The sequence below is a fragment of the Typopeltis vanoorti genome, chromosome 12 (genome assembly GCF_054136105.1).
Source record: "Typopeltis vanoorti isolate ZY-2024b chromosome 12, IOZ_Tvanoo_1.0, whole genome shotgun sequence".
NCBI lineage: Eukaryota > Metazoa > Arthropoda > Arachnida > Uropygi > Thelyphonidae > Typopeltis > Typopeltis vanoorti.
This window is the reverse complement of record NC_143560.1, coordinates 76,394,819-76,418,508: the sequence shown is the minus strand read 5'-3', so window position 1 is coordinate 76,418,508 and position 23,690 is coordinate 76,394,819. Positions and strand designations below refer to the sequence as shown.

Below are 23,690 nucleotides of genomic sequence, written 5' to 3'. Positions count from 1 at the left end.
TGGAGATGATGTAGAAGACATGCATCAGCAAATTAGCCCATTGAGTGAAGGTTACATAATTATAATAAATTTAGTTTAAACTTCCAACAAACTTCCAAAAGGTTGAGTAATTATTGGGAGTTTCAATAATGGTAACATAGATTATTGCTGTTGTTATAATTAGATCTCCATGTCAAAAGACTCATTGCAGGAGGTTCCACTTTCACACATGCACATAGTTCATCATACCTTGACTTAAATGCATTCGCCGTCTCCAATCGCTTACCACTCCCTATACAAAAAATCTACTCTTCACCCTCTGCTTATAACAGCTTCCAGGGATTGCCTCTTGTTCTCTTCCTGTCTCTACCCATTCTATGAAATATCTCATCCTCATTAATCTGGTAATTATCCCTTACCAACTTATCTGTTCTTCTTCTTCTTTCTCTCCACTAGACTTTGCAATTTACGTTCCCTCAATCTGCCCTCATACTGAATATTGCAGAAACCATCTTAGTCAATTGTTTCTGAACGCTTTCCAACATCTCTATTCATCCTTTTAAAACAGATTTTCTCACCTTCAAACCAAGTGAGCAAATCTGTGCACTGTAATCCATGTGGTCTGATCAAAGCCTTATACAATGGAATCATGACATCCTTATTTCTACGTGTCAGTCTTCTGTGTATCTTCCATTCCTTCTACCTCAGTTCTATGGAAGAGCCTTTCCAGTGAATCATTTACAAAGGACTACAATCTCCAACAGTTCAAGAAGAATATCAACAGGATACTCTACTCCTGATTCCACACGTGGCATTTGTTTTGCTATAAGCTCTTTTGACTTTCCTGTTTGAGGATATCGCTCCCCCCATACACAACTTGCTGTTGGACAGCCAATCTCCAATCCAATGCACTAATCTGCTATCCAACCCCATCTATTCCAATTTAATTACCAACTTGTCATATGGCAATCCATCAAAGGCTTCTGCAAAATCTAAATAAACTACTGTGTATGCATCCCCCTACTGCATTTGTCACTTTATTATAAGTAAGCAGATTGCTAAAACAACCTTCCTTTAAACTAATAGACAAGCTTATTTTAACACTATTACAATGCCAAACAAACTAAATTATAAAAAAAAAAAAAAATGTTTATTAACCAGCTTATATTTTGCTGGATTTCAAACCAGCATCTTCAGAGTAACATGTTACAATTAACATGTGACAATGAGTGACTGAACCAATTCAAATTGTAATGGACAAAAGAACTAAAGTCCTAATTTGTCGCTCTCTAATGTTGTATAAATAAGTATTACAGCTATGTAGGAGTTGTTCTTAAGATAACAGCTCCCAAATTTTATGAATAATCTTCCATTGGCAAACCCATGTTAAAGAGAATTCTGCTTTTGTCAACCTAGTTCTGAATCCTGGCCATCATTAGCCTCTCTACCCTTGACAACAACTCCAAACTAGCAGATTGGTCCATAATTTAAAACCTTAAGTCTTATCATCCCCTTTATGGAGTAGAACAGTTTTGTCTTCTTTTCACCCTTTTGGAACTTGGGCCAATCTCTAAGACTTATATTAAAGAGGTAAGTTAAAAGCTGTTAACTCCCTGTAAACATTCCCTCAAGACGTAGTAGTAGTATACCATCAGGTCTTAGTCTTATTGACATAATTTGCTCAATTCCTCACATACCTGCTGCTCACTCACCATCAGTATTTCTTTCCCCCCCATTTCCTACTGCTCCGAAGTTCTTCATTATGTTACATTATATTACAGAAGGATGGAATACCTTAATGAATTATTTAACATCTCTACTATATCCTCCTAAGTGTTTATCATTTTCCCATTATCACTGACCAACATCATCCTCCCATAATAATTTTTCCTTCTACTGGCCACTAGGGGCAGCTTGTGCATAGGCACTGTGGAACTGCAGCACCCCCACTTTTTCTCGATATATAAATATATTTATTATTTTTTTTTATATTTGCTTGTAATATTTAATTTTATCATCAACAATCCTATACAATTCTCTTATTTTGTATAAAAAATAATAAAAATCCATCTTGTAGCACTTAGGAGGACAAAGGACGCTAGCAGCACTGTGTTTACCACAGTGTTATATTGTTACGTGCGCAAGCATATGCACGTCATAGTGAGATGTGAGCTATTAGCGTAATGTGGCACTATTCATCGTTCAGTTCCACTGTTGTTTATATGCAGTTTGCACCAGTAGTAGAGTGTTCGTAGTGCTTATCGTGTTTACTCCGTCTCTTTAAATATTTGGACATTATTATTATTATTAATGAGACCTCCAAGGAGTCCGAAGACTCATTACGGGAGGACACCCACTGTACAACTCTTCGTCTCTACCACTACTGAACCACTACTACCAATCAACTACATCAGTGCCATCTACTGCCCACAACCACCACAAGTATTTTTTGTCTGAAAATTGCATGTGTTCTGAAGGGCCGATTTGTCTGTATGTGGAATGAAAAACCCGAGTTTCCAGAAGAAAAAACTGTATGAGATCGGCTAACTCATCTTCAATTGAAAAAAGTCCACATAAAGATTCCTCTCATTACAATTAAAGACAGCATTTGTTATAATTTTTATTTTAGAGTATGATTTGGGGTTATGATAATGGATTTTATTTTTAAGTAATTTGAATTATACTGAACTGTATAATTTTATCGATAATAAACAATATTTTTTCATGAAACAAAACAAGAAGAATATATTTTAGTTTTAAGTAATTTTGAATTATACCAAACTGTATAATTTTATCGATGATAAACAATATTGTTTCATGTTTAATTTTTTTAAATTTATACTATAATTTTGATATTTTATCCAAACACGTATACACTGTACTTACAGTGTGTATGTATATTTCGAAAGTTGCACTCCCACCCCCCAATTTCAAACCACGAGCTGCCACTGCTGGCCACATATCGAAAAAGCTCCCTAGGATTTCTTTTGGCCTCATTTGCTAACTGTTGCTCATACTGCACTTTTGTTATCCTTATGTGTAACCTTTCTTGTTTGCCCTTTGTATTTCTCATGCAGCAGATTATGGCCACTCATCTTGTGCTTCCTCCATACTGCCTTTTCTTCCAGATTGTATGCTTCACCTCTTTAATCGTCTATTTTACACCTATTGTATTTAATCTCCTGACTTTTGGAATACATTCAGACATTGTCTTTGCTAGATAATTCCTGAGTATGGGCTCAAGCAGCATTGATCCTCTTCCCATCCAATTCCTCATTCTATGATATAGCCAAGCTGTTGCCTGAGTTTGTCTTAATCACTAGCGTTATAGGTCCACATATATCCCTTTCTTTTAATATTCAATAGTATTGAAATAATTGGTCATCACAGAAGTAATCAATTCATGATCACTTTCACCAATTGGAGGAAGATTTGACACTTTATTTCTATTATCCTCTGATGAGATAATCAAATCCAAGACCTTTGATCCTCGTGTACCCTCTGTTATATACTGCCTAATGAATTTTTTTGAAGAACAAAAAAAAATTCGTTCTCTTTGTCTCCTGTCTCTTCATTTCATTTTGTATTACCATAATTGAAATTGACCATTATTATTATTATTATTATTAAATTTGACTTCCATGGAGTCAGAGACTCATCGTGGGAGGTACACAATATTGCACACAACGCTCATCCAATTGTGCCTTAAACTGATTCAACGTGTCTACACCCACAACACACTCAGGCAATGCATTCCACTCACCAACCACTCTCCATGCAAAGAACCTACTCCTCACTCTGTTCACATCCTCCTTATACAGTTTCCAGCAGTGGCCTCTTGTTCTACTCCCCTCTCCCATTCTATGAAAAATCTCTTCCATGTCGACCTGATAACAACCCTCTGACCAGCTTACATGTCTCAATCATATCCCCCCCCCTCCTCTTCCTCCTATTCACGAGGCTCTGCAACTTACATTCTCTCAATTTGTCCTTATACGCCACATTCCAAAGACCCCCCTGACTACTTTGTGAATCTTTTCTGGACCCTTTCCAACATATCCTCGTCACCATGAAAATGACCAAATCTGTGCACAATAATCCATATGAGGCCTGATCAAGGCCTTATACAATGGAATCATAACCTCCCTATTTCTGCATGTCAGGGTCCTCTGTAACATTGTCATTATCCAATGTGATGTCTTCACAACTTGTGCAATGTGGCCCCTGAATTTCAGGTCCTTGTCTACCATCTCCTAGATCTCTCATCCCCTCTACTTCCATTAAAGTTTCCTCACCAAGTGTATACTTTGCTTCCCATTGTTGCTTACCAAATCTCAAAACCTTACACTTTATAACATTGAACTGATAGTTCCATTAACCTGCCCATTCATGCAATTTATTCAAGTCCTCCTGTTAAGGCCATAACATCTGATTGACTCTGCATTGCTCTTCCCAGTTTTGTATCATCTGCAAACAGCTGCACATCACTAATATCATTAACATACAAACTGAACAACAATGGCCCCCCAAATATTTTCTTCTCACTGCCCTCCACATTGCTAGGTCTGTAGCAACCCCAACTAAATATTTCTCTGTCAGTGCAAGAATTTCATTGCCCTTACAATACTTCTGGCATTTGTAAACATACATGCTAGCTCATTTCTGGTTCTGTAACAAGTCTCACTGATCCTGCTTTTCAGATATGAACCCCCCCCCCCCAGCTATTCCTCTCTATCATCATTCCAAAGAGATGCTTCTCACAGTGTCTTCCTGTCCACCCTGACCCCCCACATTTCCCTGTCTGTCTTGTATTTCTTCTCTCTCATTCTTCTCTCTTTTCACAAACTCTCATGCCCTTCCACATTGCTTCTTGCTTTCTCAGGTGTCTTCCATTCATTTCAATCATTATTCTCACTTTCACCAACAGTTTCTCCAGCTGACTCTCACTAAATCTATTTAATGCAGCCCATTTCTTTTACAGCTCCATCTGTCCCTCAGATTAATTTCTCACGTTCACAAAATGAACTCCCTTCTCCTCATACAGCTCTGTTAGCATACCATTCATAATTTTTGTTGCCTTCTCAGCTCATCATTATCATACCTGGGCAATACTGACTACCTTTACTTCCACACTGTCAGCTTTTACTCTCCTCAACAATCTCTTGACATCGAGCAGTGGAAATTTGCAAAACATTTTTCTTGCTACCAACCAAATCATTCATACCTACTAGATTAGAAGGAGCAAAGACCACATGGCAGGAGGGATATGGAATTTATTCAACTACTAAGAGATAGTTATTTGAAATATTACATAGGTGGTTTGTTCTGAGAATGGTTTGAGAATGCTTGATCTAGACATGGGATCAGAAGATCTCCTTAACCAAGGTAACTAAAATAATTTAGGAGGCAACTTGAAGCAGTGCTATGCCATAAAAACCTGCAAGGAAAGGGTATATGAAGAGTGCAATATTAAACTGTGCCCAAGGTCAGGAGTAAAAAATCAGGCAGAAGTTTGATGGATGAGTAGTATCATTAAGTAGCTGAAAAAAAAAATTGTGGAGGATATATATATATAAGAAGAAAAGTGATCAGCATGGTAAGGAAGGCAAAATCAGACCACTAGAAGAAATTAGCCAAGAAGGCAAAAGGAAGAGTTCTTTCAGTATGTAGCAATAAAAAAAAATACTATAAAAGGATAACTTTAACAAGTAGTGACAGAAACAGACAAAACAGTTGGTTATTGCATGACTACTTTGCAAGTGTCTGTCATCCAGGTGAGGAATATTGCTGTAATAGGTGTGAGAGGTGTAATATATGTGATTGAAAAAGTTGGTCAAAGACAGGAATGGGTAGATAAGAATATGATGCTCTGTGTGTGCATGGGCAGCATGGATTTATGAAGGGTAGGTCATGCTTTAGTAATTTACTAAGCACCAACTGAGCTGAATGAAGAGAACGATGATATGATGACAGTGCTGGATTTTGTGAACAAATAGAGATGGATGTGAAGCTGTTGATATACAGGGTGACAAAAAATTAAAATATCCCTGTTTAAGGTTTTGTGGAGTGCCACCCATTGATCCAAGTGCTGTGAAACTTTGCAGAAATACATCGTGTGTCATGTGAAAGCAATATCTGAGAGAAAAAAAAAGTAGTTCCAAAGTTCACCACCATAGGGCATTGTGTAGCGAACCTAATGTAGATGTAATTTTTCTGTGTGTGTGTGTGTAAGAAGGAGAAAAGTGACACAAGCATAAATAATACCTTTTTATACACTTCCATTATGCATTCATGGGCAATACTGTTTGATGTGCTGCTCTTCCCAGTATGTCACAAACCTTAACCCTTGCACAGTGTGTTCAACGGCAGAATGCAGCTGTGGGACTGATATTGTGCTGTATTATGCTGTCTTTCAGCACTGGCAAGTTATCAAGATGATTCCAATAAACCCTGTCTTTGAGAAGTCTTCAGAGCCAGAAGTTACAGGGGATCAGATCAGATGAACAAGGCAGCCATGCAGTGGGAAATGCACAGCTGATCACTCTGACTTCCGTGAAATGTTCTCGAAGAACTTCCTGTACATATTGATCAATGTGTGCAGGGACTCCATTCTGTATGAAAATGACTGAATCCATGCACAGGTGCATGGATTATCATATCACAATACCTCTGCAGTAACTGAGTCGGTCCCAGGACCCGACTGACAAATGTCCTGAAAGAAGAATGGTCCATTGATAAATGAAGCTGTAAACCCATGCAAGACAGTACCTTTGGGTGAATGCAAAGAAATTTGTTGGATTGCATGCAGGTTTTGCATTGCCCATAGCTCTGTTCAGGTGAAATTGAGCTTCATCTCCCCACAAAATCATCCATGGCCACACAGCATTTTATCCCATTCAAGCAAAGAATGTTAAAGCGAATGTCATTTGACTTTCAAAGTCCTGTGGGTGCAACTTTTGTGTCAGGGTTATCTTGAATAGTTAAAAATGCAGAATCTTCCATAAAATTTTCCAGATAGTTGTGTAAGGTACATCCACGTGTCTTGATGCATCATGTGCACTGTAGGAACCAACACTGTTATTTGTGGCCTGCTCCACAACAGCAGTAGCAACTTCATTCACTTGTTGTGAACTAATTGGTTTGCAACCTCTGCCAGGTCTAACTCCTAATGATCCTTTTCTTCAAATCAATTAATCATTCATCGCAGAGCATATGGAGATATTACTAAATCACTTAAGGAATTGACAACGTAGATAAGAATATAAATTAAATTACACTTTAATAAATATTTCCGATATTTCGGCAACGTCACATTGCCATCTTCAAAAGGAACTTACAAAAAAGGCATGTGCACGTAGGCACTACAACGCAGTAACTGAGAATGAAGTGATGAAGTTATTGTTCTCCTAAAAGTCCTGATGGTGCCCCCTAGTGGGCTTAGTAGATGTTCTTGGCTGTTGGGCTGAAGGTCTGCTGATGTAAGCCTCCCAAATTTGGGGCAGTCTCATACAACCAAATTTGTTGAGGTTTGGAGAGTTTCTTAGGGCTGAGGCTGATTCCATAAATAGTCTTTCGAATTTGTATTTGCTAGGTGTATTATTGTAGCTTTCTCCCACTGTATTCTGTGGCTTGTATCCAGAGCATGGTCTGCAAGACCAGAATGGCTGTACTTGTGAAAATGGATGTAGTCCTTGTGTTCCGAAATTCTGATATTTGCTGTCCTGCCTGTTTGGTCAAAGTAACACAGTTTACTTCAAGGAAATTAATGAGTGCAAGGGACCTGGTATACTCCAGGTAGGTCTAGGGGGAAGTGATTGGTCTTTAGTGGAGCAGATAGGGGATGCCAATTTTCTGTATGGTCTGTAACAGGAGGTCAAGTCATGTTTTTTTTTAAGATTTTGGTAATTTTTTCCGAGTTGCCTCGGATGTAGGGAATAGTGATGGATTTAGAGTAATCCTTGTTGTGGGGGGGGGGGGGTTGTGGTCTGTAGGTTTCAATATTTTTGGGATTTTTTTGGGGAGGTAGCCATTGGCTGAGAAAGTGTTGAGGATGTGATTTACTTCAGTGTTTAGGGTCCTGTCGTTAGAACAGATTAGTTTAGTCCTGTTTTATAGTGTTTTCAATGTGATGTTGCCGAAATATCGGAAATATTTATTAAAGTGTAATTTAATTTATATTCTTATCTATATTGTCAATTCCTTAAGTGATTTAGTAATGCATAACCAACGTATAAGCCTGTCTACGAGCATACGGAGATAGTGGATCTCATAGACATTTGTTCAGGCAACGAAATTTACAGAATGCATCAACAGCATTGCAATTATGTAGGTTGTACAGCTTCATGAGCAAAGCACATTATGGCAAGGTTAGTACCATCACTGTGGACTATTAACAACCAGAATGAAGGGAAGAATCCTGTGTCCATCTTTTTAAACCCTCCTAGCACCTGCTGACTTGCATTATTGCAAATTCCATTCATTTGATGTTTACAATGTCCTCTGCTGGTGAAGTTTGGATTTTTTTTTTCTTCTTAGATATTGCTGCTTCTGCATGATGTACAATGTATTCCTGCAAAATTTTGTAGCATTTTGATTACTGGATGGTGTTCCATAAGGTCTTTAACAGGGATACGTTACTGATGGACAGATACCAAAGGTAGTATGTGGAGTCGCAGAATCTAGGAGAAAGCAGCTTATTAGCAGTGTGCTGAAAATTGGGTAGCATGAAATTAATCAAGGCTATAGAGAGCTTGCAGAATCATTCCAAGATGCTGACAAATATGGGAAAAAGATAGTTGGTACCAGTCTAATGTGAAAAAGTGGAAATTTATGCATTATAGGAAGAAAAGATTACAAGCTGTATGCCATATTGATGGAACTGTACTCAAGGAAATTGATGAAGCTAGGGATAGGGAGTTGAACTATGCTCATGTCAGGTCATTGGAGTTCTTGGTAATGAGGAGGTGATGAAATGGATCTAGAGGGAAAACAACCCTACCATGGATTGGGGGAGGTGGTTGAAAAAATTGGTTGTTAGGCAGAAAAGAGTAGATATAATAGAAACATTTAAGTTACTAAATGGGTTGTACAGGATTGATGCAGAGGAAATTTTTCAGCTCTTGGTTGGGTGAGGTGGGGGTAGAATAGCAGAACTAGGAGTTATTCCTGGAAATTGAGTAAAGAGTGCAGTTAGCAAGGCTGTGAGAGTTATATTTTTTGCTTGGATTTCTATGAATGAGTAAAAGGGATTGTCAGAATGCTGTTGACAAATTATTTTCTCATTTAGTGCATTCAAAGAGTAGTACAATAGATATTGTGAGAAAGTGTGGGTCTCCCATAATGAGTCATTGGACTATGAAGTTCCCATGCAGTAATAATAATTACTCACATCATTTTTTGTAGACTTTCTTAGCACATGAAAATTTATATCCTGTAGCATCTAATGATAGAGAGAGAGAGAGAGCATGATTAGCCCTGTTTTCAAGAAATCAGAACAAAATAATATTGTGAATTTCTAGTTAAATAATGATAAAAGCTATCCATCATAGGACACCTTTTTGCATTATTATACTAATTAAGTTTTAAATTCATGTAATTAGTAAAAAAAAATTGATGTAAATTGCAAATATTAATAAAATAAGCATTGCTAAAAATCTTGAATATTTTTCAATTTTCCTTAATAAAACTCAAGTTTCTGGATTTATCACTGCAAACATCTGGCTGGCTGAATTTTAATTTGGCAAATAAACCACCATAGTCTTTGTAGTAGTAGTCAGTTCACTGTTAAAATTGAACCTGAGCCAAACTTGTTCTTTGGCCCAGGTCCAAATCTAGAAAAACATGGCTGTTTTATTTATTTACATATTTTTTTCTGGATTCTATTATTAAAAGGTGGTAACCCATATCACATTTACTTTTCTGGATGGGCTTAAGATTATATTATATTATCCAAGATTACCCTTCTCTAAAAACCAAACATCTCTTTCAGACGCTGCAGACTTCCAGTAATTCTTCTAATTTGGAGTTTATGCTCTGGCAAAAAATCCAAACTAGAGTGTAAAACAGAGACACTCTGTTTAGCTACTAAGACTGGCATTAAAAACATTTTGGAGATGTCAGAGGAAATGAGTTTAGAATAATTATTTGGAATGATGTGTAATGATCAATAGATTAACATAACTGGTATATTACTACATATCTCCATGAAATGCTGGTTCTACAGTTAGCTGTTCTTATGTCTGTGATACTGCCCTAAGTAACTCAGAATAATATTTATATCTAGTATTTATATCTAATATTTATATCTACATGCATACTAAACTAATCTCAGTAAGGAACTACAGAATATATAGAAACAGACACCTGCCTAATTTGCTGCCAAATAGAGCACCAATTAAAGCCTCATGAACCAATCATTAATACCTATTTAGTTAAAAATACTGAACCATTAAGAAAATGAGAATTACTATTCAAGAGCAGGAATAATTCACCAAAAATTAAAATTGAATAATAATCAGAACTTGACAAACATGTAAAGAGGGAGATTAGAAAGGATATGTGGAATGGTAAAATGGTATTAATAAAGGATGCTAGGGATTTTTTTCTCACCAAAGAGATGGATCAACTAACTAAAATTGAAATGGGAGAACCCAGAGATAACAGAAAAGAAATCTTAAGAATAAGTAATTGCTTTAAGAAACTGGATTCTAACTTCAACCATCTTCCTTATGTCATCTCTCTCTCTCTCTCTCACACCTGTTATTGCATAAAACAGAAGCCATTTTCTAGAGATCAGCAGTATAGAAATTGAGAATGCCATGTGCAACATATAAAATGAAAAAACTCCTGCTAAAGATGAGGTAAATATCAAACTGTTAAAATTTTGGCTTGAAGAATATTTACTTACTCTCGTGCATCTTTACAGCAATGTTATGATCAGTAAATCCATTCCATACCAGTAGCTGAAATTAAAGATAAACTTTTTTAACACACAAAAAAAAAAAAAAAAATTGCAAATCAGATATAAATAACTGGACCAATCAGTCTTATTTTTCATAACTACAAGTTATTCTGGACCCCCCCCCCCCCCCAAGATCAGTTTGAAATAAACCAGCTATATGAACAAGCTAAAGAAAGTTTTCTTCAATGGATCAGTTGCATTCAATAAATCAAATTATTGAAAAATATAATACAATGTAACAAATTGCTGTACTTGTACATTGCTTTTATTAACTATAACAAAGCATTAACTATAACTTCAGAATGGCTTACGAAGTCAAATGACTTCATAAGCCATTCTGCTCTTTTAGTTGCTCTACTGGTGTTCGGAAAATATTTATTAAAATATAATTTAATTTATATCCTTAACTACGTTGTTCAATTCCTTAAGTGTTTTAATAATGCTCTACTGGTGTATGTTAAATAAATCAAACTAACTATTATAACAAAAAGCCAAGCAGCTGTCTCATTTGAAAGAGACAGCTGCTTAAATAAAGAGACAGAGCAGCATCTCTAAAAGTCTTAAACAGGGTGACTCAATATACCTGAACTTTTTTACAAGCTACTCTTGAACATGTTCAGATAACTTGGTCCAATAAGATGTGTCGGTATTTTAGGTAAGAGACTAGTATTTTTGATATACTATCTTAGGAATAGCAAGGAAACAACTGGATGAGGATGGTTTATGAGATGAAGTAGATGAAGTTTGATTTGTTCATTTCTCTTAAAAGGAAGTTGATAAATTCCATTATATTATACACATTGACAGACTTGGTTCATCAGGGTAAAAAAAAACAAAAAGTTAGAATGTGCTGAAGAGCAATGGCAAGAAATAATTTGAGTTGAAAGAACACAAAAGTTTAAAAACAACAAACAGATATTACGTCATAAAACTTGATGTTATTCGCATAGTTAAACAACAAAAATGAAACTTGGCTTGCTATGTAATCAGGATAACAGATGATAGATGGACAACCCTTACTAGAGTTTGGATTGCTTCAGAGAGCAAAAGATCCAGAGGATAACAGAGGATGAAATGGAGAGAAGATAAAATCTTAAGAATAGCAAGGAAACAACTGGATGAGGCTGGTTTATGAGATGAAATGGTGAAGGCCTTTATCCAGTAGTGGGATGAAAAAGATAGATAACAATAAGCGCACATTAAATTCATTCTTAACTTGTTCACCACAACTTCCTCAAGCAATATATTCCACTACTCTAACCACTCTTTATATACAAAATCTGCTTCTCACTTTCTTGTTTATTATGCCAGAATTGACTTGTTCTGGAAACTATTTTTTCCACCCTATAAAGCTATCTGTTTTTATTGTTCCTTCAACTTTATACAGTATCTAAATCAGATCTCCTTTTCTTTTAAGCACTGAAAATCACATTTCTTCAATTTGTTCTTGTAATTAACATTATGTGGTCTAGATCATTTTTAGTTGCACATCTGTGACGCCTCAGAATCTTGGTGACTAAACCTCAACATAGTAGTCTGAATATGACCTAATTGTGGAATAGTTGCTCTGTTTTCTCTTCCCGTCATTGTTATTATTGCAGCAGTCTTCAATGCTGCAATATTGACAATATGTTCACTGAATTTTAACTTTCTGTTAGCATTGGATACCATGTTTCCTTCATATAAGTTTCAGACAAATTGAATAGTTGCATTTATACAAGCAATTAACTAGCTGAGAATATCACTGCATATCATATTTAGTATAAGATTTTTTTTCTCTGTTTATACAGTTTCATGGGTTTTGACTTTATATTCCTATAAATTCAAAAATTCCCTGTTTCAGTGATGGTCATCCTAGAACCTGCCTTGTTGGACAAAATGGATAATAATATATATATTAGCCTGGATGATATTTCTAATAGGAATTCAGCCTGTATCTATTTGCAAAAGAAAATCCATTAAAAATTTGGATCAGCAAATCAGAGTGATTTCAGTTTTCTGCCATCTTCAAGTAATTTAAGGTAGGAACAGATTAATGTACTGTGTGTGTGTGTGTGTGTGTGTTTTATTTTATTTTATTTTTTTTCATATGAAAATATACACTTATATGCAAATAAAAAGAATCAGTGTCTATCTTTTCTCTAAATAGCATAGTTTATATTTAATTATAGAAATTATTATTATTACGGGTAACTCCAAGTAGTCCTTGGACTCATCGAGGGAGGCCCTAAACATCATATCCAACATTTGCGCGGTATCTATTATACTTTGCTTTGAACTCATTCACGGTCATGGCACCCACAACAATCTCTGGCAACCCATTCTGCTCATTCACTATTTTCCAAGTAAAAAACCTAATTCTAGCACCCTTGCTAATTACACTCTTACTCAGTTTCTATGGATGGCCCCTAGTTCTCCCACCAACACACCTGTTCTGAATCAATCAAGGGTGTAATTAACACCCTTGCTACTAATTACACTCTTACTCAGTTTCTATGGATGGCCCCTAGTTCTCCCACCAACACACCTGTTCTGAATTAATCTTGTAAAAACTGCTCAGTAATTTGTATGTCTCAATCATATCACCTCTTTTCTGCCTATCAACCAGTTTCTATAATTCACAAATCTTCAACCTGTTCTCGTGAGGTTCATTCCATAGATCTACCATCTTGGTCACTCGCCTCTGAATCTTCTTCACCTCCTCCTCATCACCAAGAAATCCTGGCACCCAGATCTTCATGCAGTAGTCAAGATGGCATCTTATCAAGGCTTGATAAAGAATAACTGCTTGTTTCTGCTCATCAAAGTATTCTTCAGTAACCAAGTGATTTGATGAGCTGCTTTAGCCAATTTTGCTATGTGCCCCTAATCTTTAACTTCCTATCCACTAACACTCACAAGTTTCTGGCTCCATCAATTTCCTGGAGTACAGTTCCACCAATGTTGTATATACAACTGGTAATCCAGTCTGCCAACCTATTCAAATCATCCTTCAAAATTTTGACATCATCATCTGTATTAACTATTGCTCTACCCAACTTTGCATCACCAGCAAAATAACTGAACAGTTCCTCTCGAGTCCTTTGCTATATCGTTAATGTACAAATTAAACAGTAGTGGTTCTAAAACAGAACCATGCAGCACACCCTTAGTCAGAGGCCTTCTTTTGGACTTATGGATAAGTCCAAAAGAAGGCCTCTTAATTTCTTATGGATAGGAGGGTACTATTCTCTGATATCTCTCCGTCAAGCACCCTCCTATCCATCTCACCAACACTATATCCATCCCCATGTGCTGAAGGTTCCTGATTAGAATTCCATGTGGTATCTTGTCAAAGGTATCACTGTGAACTGATTACCTTTATCCAGCTCAGCTGTCACTGCATTATAAAACTCAAGCAAGTTCTAAGGCATGACCTACCCTTCACAAAATCATGCTGCTTTCCCCCCCCCTCCATACTGTACCCCATTTCCATGTATCTGTTCCTCTTAATTTGCTCTTGACCAACTTCTCTAATACTTTGACAACAACTTCTGATAAACTGATCGGTCAGTAATTTGCTACATCTGTCTTGGAGCAGCCTTTATGCAATATTTTCCCCTCTTTCCATCCCCTTCAGACTAACTCAGAGCTAAGACTTAGATTAAACAATATGGTCAAGGGCACTGACAGTTCCCTTGCCACTTCATGTAAAACTCAAACTGTTATACCATCTAATACCACAGTTGTATTCACATTAAGGTTTTGTAATATGTTATGCACCACCATTTCATTTACTCAGTTCCCGTGTAAGGCTTTTGCTCTTTCATTCCTGCAATATTATCATCTGGATAATATACTCTTGCAAAGTGTCCACTTAGTAATTCTACTATGTTGACTGATTCAGTTACCTCCCTATCATCAGCATTCCTTAAAATCATTCTGCCATATACATTCTTTCTTTTACTTGCAGCATATTGAAAGAATTGTGTGGGATTCTCTTTAGCCCACATTGCTAACTTCCTTTCATAATCTGCTTTTTGCCATTCTCACCACACTAGTTACCCTTCTGGCCTGTGCCTTGTATTGTTCGTGTGCCTGCTGGTCACCTTTCTCCTTAAATTCCCTCCACAATTATTTCTTTTTTTTTGCAGCCCCAGTTTGATGATGATGATATTCATCCATTTAACTCCCGCTTGATTTACTCTCCTGACTCTAGGTATGCAATCTGCCATTATCGCCCTCAAACACTCATTTACTGTTCAGACAAACTGTTCTGCTCACTGACTCACTGCTTTGTTTGTTTGTCAAAGTGGTGAATGCATCTGGCTTCTCTTGGTAAGTTATTGACTCTCTGGAAATCTCTGATAATGATAAAAATACAGGAGAGAAAAAGAGATCCCCAGTAGAACTTGAGTAATAAGAGTGGTTAGTAATGATGTGATGATTAGACTGTTTTTTTCCTTTTAGAGTGTGACGAGTGGAATAGGTTACTGGTGGTGGTTGCAACTATTGTCAGTGAATGAATTTAAGGAGAGATTTGACAGGCAATGTGTGTGAGTAATGGTTAGCATAGACCTCCTACAATGAATGTTCAGATTCCACAAGGATGATTGGATGATAATAATAATGCATAAACCAGCAATACCAATTACTCTTAAGTGTATATCTAAAAGTGTGAACTGGAAAGACTGTAGTGATTTAATCACAATGTCTGAAGTAACAAAGAAATATTTGTGAGAGAGTTAAGATAGTGAGTCTGTTGCCAGTCCTCACCTTTCCCCCAACACACTTTCAGAAGTTAATGGTCTCTCTTATATCATCCCTGCTTTCTCCTGTTTTTGTGTCTGCAGTCCATATACTCTGAATCTATCCTCATCATCATCTACTTTCCATAATCCTGATACAGTATCATTTTTGTAAATCTTGCTTTGCATCTTTTCCACAGCTTCTTTCCAGGAGACCAAATCTTTCCAGGTGCAGTCATATCCAAGTCTTGTAAAGAAGCAAAATGGCTTTCTTTATCCTTATCTGTCAACATTTCAGCATTGCAATAATCCTTTGATTTGTATTTGCAGTTTTTGCTACATCATCTTTAAACTTTGTGCCTCCATGTCTACCATAACTCTAAGATCCCTAGCCTCATCAGTTTTCTCTAAGCATAATCTCACCAGTATGCCATTAGAAATCTCATTACCCCAATGCACATAACTTTACACTTGCTAACATTGAAATGACAGCCATTTTCATTTACCCAAAACTCCAGTCTCCATAAGTGCTGTATATTAGTAGCATCTCTGATTAGCCTGCTTACTTTGCATCACCAACAAACAGTTGAACATCTCCTGTAAGGACCTTCCCAATATTATTAATGTATAGATCAAACAATGCTCCAATAAAATGATTCCTGGGGGTACTTCACTTAAATCTATTAGATTCACCTCTCCACATATACTACTTTCTGATACCTGTCTGTCAGCAATCTGCTTATTCAAGTATTGAAAATTTTCTTTTGTATCTCTCCTATAAAACTTTCTTAGTTATTTGCTTTTATTATATCACCTCTTTTCTGCCTATTAGCTAAATTTTGTAACTCATAAACCTTAAATATGTATAAGGAGCATTCCTGCATGCTGTCATCACCCACTTGTGGATTCTTTCCACCACTTCCTGATTTTCCCAAGAAATCCATCTACTGGTAATCGAATCTGAACAATAGTCTTATATCAAAGCCTTATATTGGCTGTAAATGCTTTCTGGCCATTACAATGCTTCTGTTTATCCAAGCTCAGCAGCTGTCTGACATAAATACATTGAGCATTTGCAGTATTAACATATTTTATAGCATTGCATGATGAAATAGTCTGAAACAGTGATTTAAAAATTTCTGACTCTTGAGTTACCATGTTGAAATTGGAAAAACAAAATGATAAAGATAACTTTTATATTATATAATTTTAAATCATAATTATATAATTTAAAATAATAGTGACTGTACCTCTTGCATTAGAAAATTCCATATATATGGAATTTGGACATAAGTATTTGGACATCTTATGTGCTATACAAATTTCTGATACTACCACATGCAAATATTCAGAGATTGTCTACGTAAGTCTGGTAATAAAAGGCAGGATGTGCTGCATGTTTTTCACTGCATTTGATGTCAACATGCCATGTTCAGCTGAACTAACAGACTTCCAATGTAGGATGGTATTTAAGTGTCACAGTGGTCTTTCTCATCATCATCAGTTACTTTCTGTCTGTTACATTGCTACCCATTTGAGCATACCCAAATCCACTGTTCTCTATGCCATTCATAGATGGAAAGTCGATGTTGCTACCATAGCAGGACAATGCTATGAGAGGCCACTGACACTCACTGAGATTGATAAGCTCTATTTCAGAATGTTCGAACATCCCACATGTCATCAGTGGCAGACCTCACATCAACCTGGAAATGTTGCAGGGACGTCAGCATTAGAACTGATTGCAGAGAGTTGCATGCCTTAGGTTACCATGGCAGAGCTGCTGCAGCCAAGCTCACCTCCCTCATTGCAAAATGACATTTGGACTGGTGTCTTTCACACCATTCCTGGACTGTAGATGATTGTAAAGGGGTTCTGTGAAGTTTGCAACTTGCAATACAACAATGCTCCATGCCATATTGCACTGCATGTCTGAGACAGGTTTCCACAAAACAACGTTGAAATTTTGGACTGGCTGGCTCAGAGTCCAGATTTCAACTTCATCGAACATCTTTGTAGAACTCTGAATTCTCTCAAGACTACAGTGGTCATCATCATCAGCTTTGTGCAAAGAATGGAAGAGTATTCCTGTTGTGACGAATCAGAAATTGGTTGAAAGCATTCCCCAAAGCATAGTTGCTGTCATTTAGACCAAAAGTGGTCCCACTTCGTACTAGAAATGTAATTAAAATGCATTTTTTTTTATCCCAAATAGGTGTCCAAATATTTTTGTCAACATGGTGTATTTTTTAAATTTTAGCAAGTACATTTGCAGTTTGTTATGTATTATACTCTAATAGTACATTTATTATAGTGTACTATTATCATGGATTCATGAATCAATAAATACAATACTTAACTGGGAATGCCAAGGATATAGGATGCCTATAATACAAGCACTTTTTAAGATTTCTATTTTAATCATTTTATGAAAATAATAATTAATCGTTATTTAATTTTATACATGATTAATTCTGTCTACGAATGGCACCAATTTGCTGTAGGTAGGTTTTTTAAACCTCTTGTGTGGGGGGAGTGATATAAAAAGAAATTTTTTATTAATTCTCATTAAAATTTTGATAATTTAATAACTATTGGTTTTATTTTGAAGCAATAATAAAAGTATAATTTGTTTAGTGATTATCAGTTATTAAACATCAGCCATTGACTTATTTTAAGGAAATTTTCTGTGCACAAATCAGATTATCTATTAATGCTGTTCAACAAAGTTTTATCATTATGTTTGTAATTATCTATGCTTAGTTATGATAAAGAAAATAGATTTATCTCTCTCAACCATTGTTTGTGACACAGAGATTTAGATTTCACCAAAATAATGATCTTCATTCATTACCGACTTAGTGAAACAAGGTGTAAGAGTTGGAGAGGTCTGATGCTTGCCCTGGTTAAAAAGATTCAAACATTACTGGTTTGGTTTTTGAGATTCAGAACATTGCTGCTTACATGTTCATGTTTAAGATATACCCATACTTTTCAAATTCTTCACTCAGACTTACACTGATTTTCATTTGTCAGTTACTTGATTTTTTTAATGTATGAATAGGAAAATATATATACAGAAATATTCATATAACAAAACCTCATGGAGATAATGTCTACTGGATAAAAGTGACCCAATTTGTTCTGTTTTGTGACAAATGGTAAATGTCAGATGGTTTGTGAGTGTCATCTTCAAAAATAAGTTTGCTTATGTATTGCCAAAACTGTTTTTTTGGCATTCCTCTGTGTCCATTAGTTGGCTTGTAGAGAACAAGAGCACTGTGAACGAAGGTGAAAGTAGATGTCTAAGTTGTTGTTCCATCCATTGTAGTTGACTGTTTTGAGTTGTTTCTATTACTTGCTTTCTTGGTTTAAAAAGTTGGAGACATTGTCCATTGAATTGCCAGTAGGCTGTAAAAGTTTCATCTCTTTTGTGTATGATCAGACCCTGCTTTAGAGATTGGGAATAAATTGCATGTTTATCGACTTTTCAAAGCTTACTTTGAAAGCTTTCTTTCTCCATGCATGGCAATAAATCTCCTTAGTGCTGTTAGTGTGCAGGAATCATATGATAATATGCATCCTCTTGTGAAATATAAAAATAAATTTTACTGATGTCTTTTATTCCCCAATGGTAGTAAGTACGACCATAGAAACTAAATTTTGAAGATTAATGGATGGACAGCCAATCAAAGATAACTGTCCTGAGACTATCCATTATTTTAATTGGCATTTGGAAAAGAGATTATGGCAGATAACTGCTGCCATATTGTGGTCTGTATATCTGGACTGAATATAATACTATATAGCAGGGGTGGCCATAGCATGGCTCTTCATGATCTACCAGGAAAAAATAAACAAAAAGAGAAGAGGAGACAAGACAACAAAAAAGAGGAACAAAATTAAAAATGAAGAGAAAGAGAGAGAGAGAAAAATAGGGTTAATAATAATTACTGCAATAAAAAGTTTAATTAGAAACACATTAAATGAAGTTTACTTTGAACAATTAGAATAATTTTAAAGTCGAAACACAATAATTTTAGTTATTTATTTACTAGTAGAGGCCTTCCTTGTATCCATTTTCTTAGTAAGCTCCTTAAAATTAGATATGTAATTAGTCAAAGCAGTTCTTACAAGCTTGTTACAACCTCTCCATGCACACACTCACTCACTCCCATACCGTCGCATCAGTCAAAGGTTGCGGCTGTTCTAAGTCTTACTGGAATTATTTTGGCTCCAAAAGGAGGCGTAGTTGGCCATATAGTATTGTCTAATACTATATGGCCCCTGCTATATAGTATTGTCTAAAATAATGTGTGTTTGTTCTATGATCGATTTTCTTCATGGTTTTTTTTTATTAATTTTTTTGTTGGTTTTTGTGGGAGATTTTAACTCTGCTGACTATAATTTTTTATACTAACTTCATGGTAACAGTATTGGAAAAGGCTATAGAGCAAAGGCATGCAGCAGAGGAGAACTTGTGAATGTGACTCTTATACAGAAAGTGCCAAATCCCCAAGCATGGCCTGGAAATTGTTCAAGCTACGATGCTCAAACACCCTCCAGGCACTGCCAGACAAAGAAAGCAGTAGCAACAGGATCATCTGATTAGGAAACCTCCCTACGTATTTCAGGAGGTTCAGTTTTTTGTATCATCTAGCAGCCAAACTGCAGAAACCGTTTTATTTCTGTACTCTTGAATGGAGGAAGCACTGTCTGCAAATTAATTAATTACGGTGTGAAGAGGGTGCCCAACAAGGCATCACCTGCATGTGTGAAGAAAGGGTGGAGACAGAAGCATGGCAGTAGCCCTCACTTCTCAATAAGCAACCTGCCTGAAGGCAAGAAAGTCATGGTAGGCAGTGAATTTGAATGTTGGTGGTTCAGATGATTTAAGAACAAGGATGTATCTGGACTATAACTCCATACCAAGAAAATCTCATCAGCATGTCTTTGTTAGTGATTTAGTCATACTTTGTAAGTGTTCATGGCTATTTATTGTAATGTTTTCATACAGATATTTGCTAGCACAAGATTAAGATCTGTACTTTTCCCAACAAAACTAGAACAAATTTTGTGCCCTGTTAGTAATTTGCATGTGAAATACCTTCATCAAGAAATACCGAGGCTGGAGACTTGTGAAAGGGATACTAGGGATAGTGGAAAATTTATCATGTTGACTGAATATTGCTGCACAGAATAAGAGGTATGCCAGAAATGGTATGCGAGGTATATCATCAGTAGTTAAAGTTTGAGAGTTCACTTTGCAATTTGATATATACTTTTATCCAGTGGGGGGATAACAAAAGAAGGGAGGATACGGTATCTACAAGCACTTTTTAGCTGTAAAAATAATAATATAGTTTATTTTTAATGATTATTTCCTATTTTGTGCATATTCCTAATATTTGAAAAGGTTTCAGTGAAACCTTCAAAATATTTTTTGATTACATAACGAATAATTTCATGATAGTAAGAAAAATTAACTTTACAATCTAGAAGATAAAAAGGTTCTTGCAGTTTTGATTTTCATGCCCTGTTGCTGTGCTTACATAGATATGACTTTTCATTCCAACCTGCATCATACTTGAATCAAACCATCAGGATAGTTTAGCTCTTTCAAGATCTATCATAATTCCTGTGCAAGTGGATTTTAAGAGGTCATTTAGTAGATCATTGAATTGATAGTGACAGGAGCAAGGTGGACAAACATTAGACCAAAAAGTCATTTTTGGTTTTATGTGAGTTCACCCACTAAAGGTAGTTGGCCTGTAGCATATTAGTATTACTACCATGGTGAGGCATGGATTAGATAATCCAGAAATACTGCTCTAGAAACCAAATACAGTTCTTATTCATGCCACTTTAGGCTTCAAAAGGGGGGGGGGACATTATGGGCATAAAAATCATTTACTACCTAAAGACCCCCCACCACCACCACCACCATTTCTACATTGCCTGGTCATCCTGTTTGTCATATAGCAGATATGCTAGCCACTGGGCCAAGTAGGCCGGTGTGATCAACAATGGAAATGATGGGACATGGGATTGACAATGGATGAGGATCTGAAGGAACCCTCTTATGGCTCTTTTTTATTTTATTTTATTTATTTATTTTTTACTGATTTTAGACGTAAATAACATGTTACAGTAACAGGTGATTGAGAGTGCACAGTTTGCCTTTTTTTCTCTCTGTCCCATGACATTCTTGTTAGTATGCCACTAATAAGTATCTGAGTAGTCCACAATTTATTTCTTTATGTCAGTAAAACGGTTAAAGTGGAATTATTATTATTATTATGTGACACCTCTAGGGAGTCCAAAGACTCGTTAAGGGAGGGGTTCCTACTCTATGGCTCTGTTTCCACCACTCAATCAACGAACTACACCAATGCCATCTACTGCCCACCACCAATAACAGCAATTTTAGAGGCAATCACAAACATCCATTCCCATGGCTTGATTCGAACCCGCAGCCTTTTGACTGGAGAGTGGACACGCTAACCACTCAGTCAACCAGACCGGCTAATTATTTATGAGATTCCGATTTCTACACGTGGCAAAAGTTCGTTTTGTTTCGTCAGTGTCCCGATTGGCATTTATAACGATGAATTAATATAATAAATTTGTTATACATATAAATGATGGTAACCTTTTTTTCCATATCTAACACTTCATTTTGCTTGTGTTGGAAATATCTCATATTTTACATCGTTATTATTTTCATGATATTCGTATATGAAGCCGTACATTGAAAAATGGCACTTTTTTGTGAGACATATAGTGTGAATTAAACTGCATTCATTCATTACGTTTATTATTACGTGACACGTCCAAGGACTCATCGCGGGTGGACACTACTCTACTCCACATCTCACCTACCACTTAATTCTCCAACTACACACGACGTCACTACTACCATCAACACAGAACGCCACCTACCGCCCGCCAGCACCACCAACAAAAGTATTTTTGGCTGTAAATTGTATGTGTTCTGATGGCCGATTTGCCTCTACACGGAATGAAAAACCCTAGTTTCAGAGAGAAAAATCCTGCTCCCTGAGTATGAAATCAGTTAATTCACCTTCGATTGGAAAATTCTACATTTGTAGCGACGAGAGTCGAATTTAGGTTTTTTTTATTTTTTTCTAGTCGAAGGGCGCAATGTCCCATTGCTCTTCCAGTTGTGCCATGGAGGAGTTTGCACAGTCTCTTAGTGTGGAAAAAAATCACTGAACCTTCGCTGTGAATTGTCGAATTTTTGCCGTTTGTTTTCTGAAGTATAGCAGTGGAAATGGCACCGTGAAGAGACGATGTTAATAAAGATGAAACAATGCACAGTGATTCCGTTTATAACTGCAAAAGTTTATAACTTCCATTAACTACTACTTTCAAAAAAATGAAAGTAGTAGTTTATGGGAACGAGTGGATATGCTCAACGTTATAATTAGATGTTGGTCTACTAACCTCTGCACCGCTTTTCGGTTTGGTTTGTTTAAAATTATTGCAGAAGGAACGAAAACGAAGGCTGTGAGGGCAGTGTATAATTGTTTTTTTATGCAAATCCTACCCACGAAAGGTTGTAAACCATATATAATTATCGGGTGTACTAACGTTATTAGATAACCCGAAATACTGTTCCAGAAACAAATATCGAACTTTTTCAAGCCACTTTGAGGTCTTCAGTAAGCAGAGTGCGAAAAGAATAAATTTTCCATACCAGGAAAAGGAATTCGTCTACTATTTAGAGATATTCATAAAAATCATGCTGCAGTGGGATTCGAACTCCCATAACCTGTTTATTGGAGAGTAAAAACGCTGTCCACTCGGCCAACCAGGTCCGCATTGCATGTGACTAACTGACTGTTTTGCAGAGTAAAAACCCGCTGCCTCCATACAAGAATCGGAGCTCACCTTCATTCCCTAAAAAGGTTTGTCTCATCCTAGACGGAATTCGTATTTTCAGCTGAACAGCAGATGTAACGAGCTCCCGATACCGACTGACCTACGGACTCTACTTTCCG

General features: G+C 36.4%; 1 protein-coding gene across 1 annotated transcript in view; it reads left to right on the top strand.

The window, feature by feature from the left end:
* Nucleotides 1-23,690, top strand: part of LOC150100901 (F-box/LRR-repeat protein 8-like) — a 50,234-nt gene that overhangs the window by 15,924 nt on the left and 10,620 nt on the right. The window contains exon 2 of the mRNA XM_090401931.1: nucleotides 12,783-12,960. The gene's annotated coding sequence lies outside the window, so the exon portion shown is untranslated. The remainder of the gene's footprint in view (nucleotides 1-12,782; nucleotides 12,961-23,690) is intronic.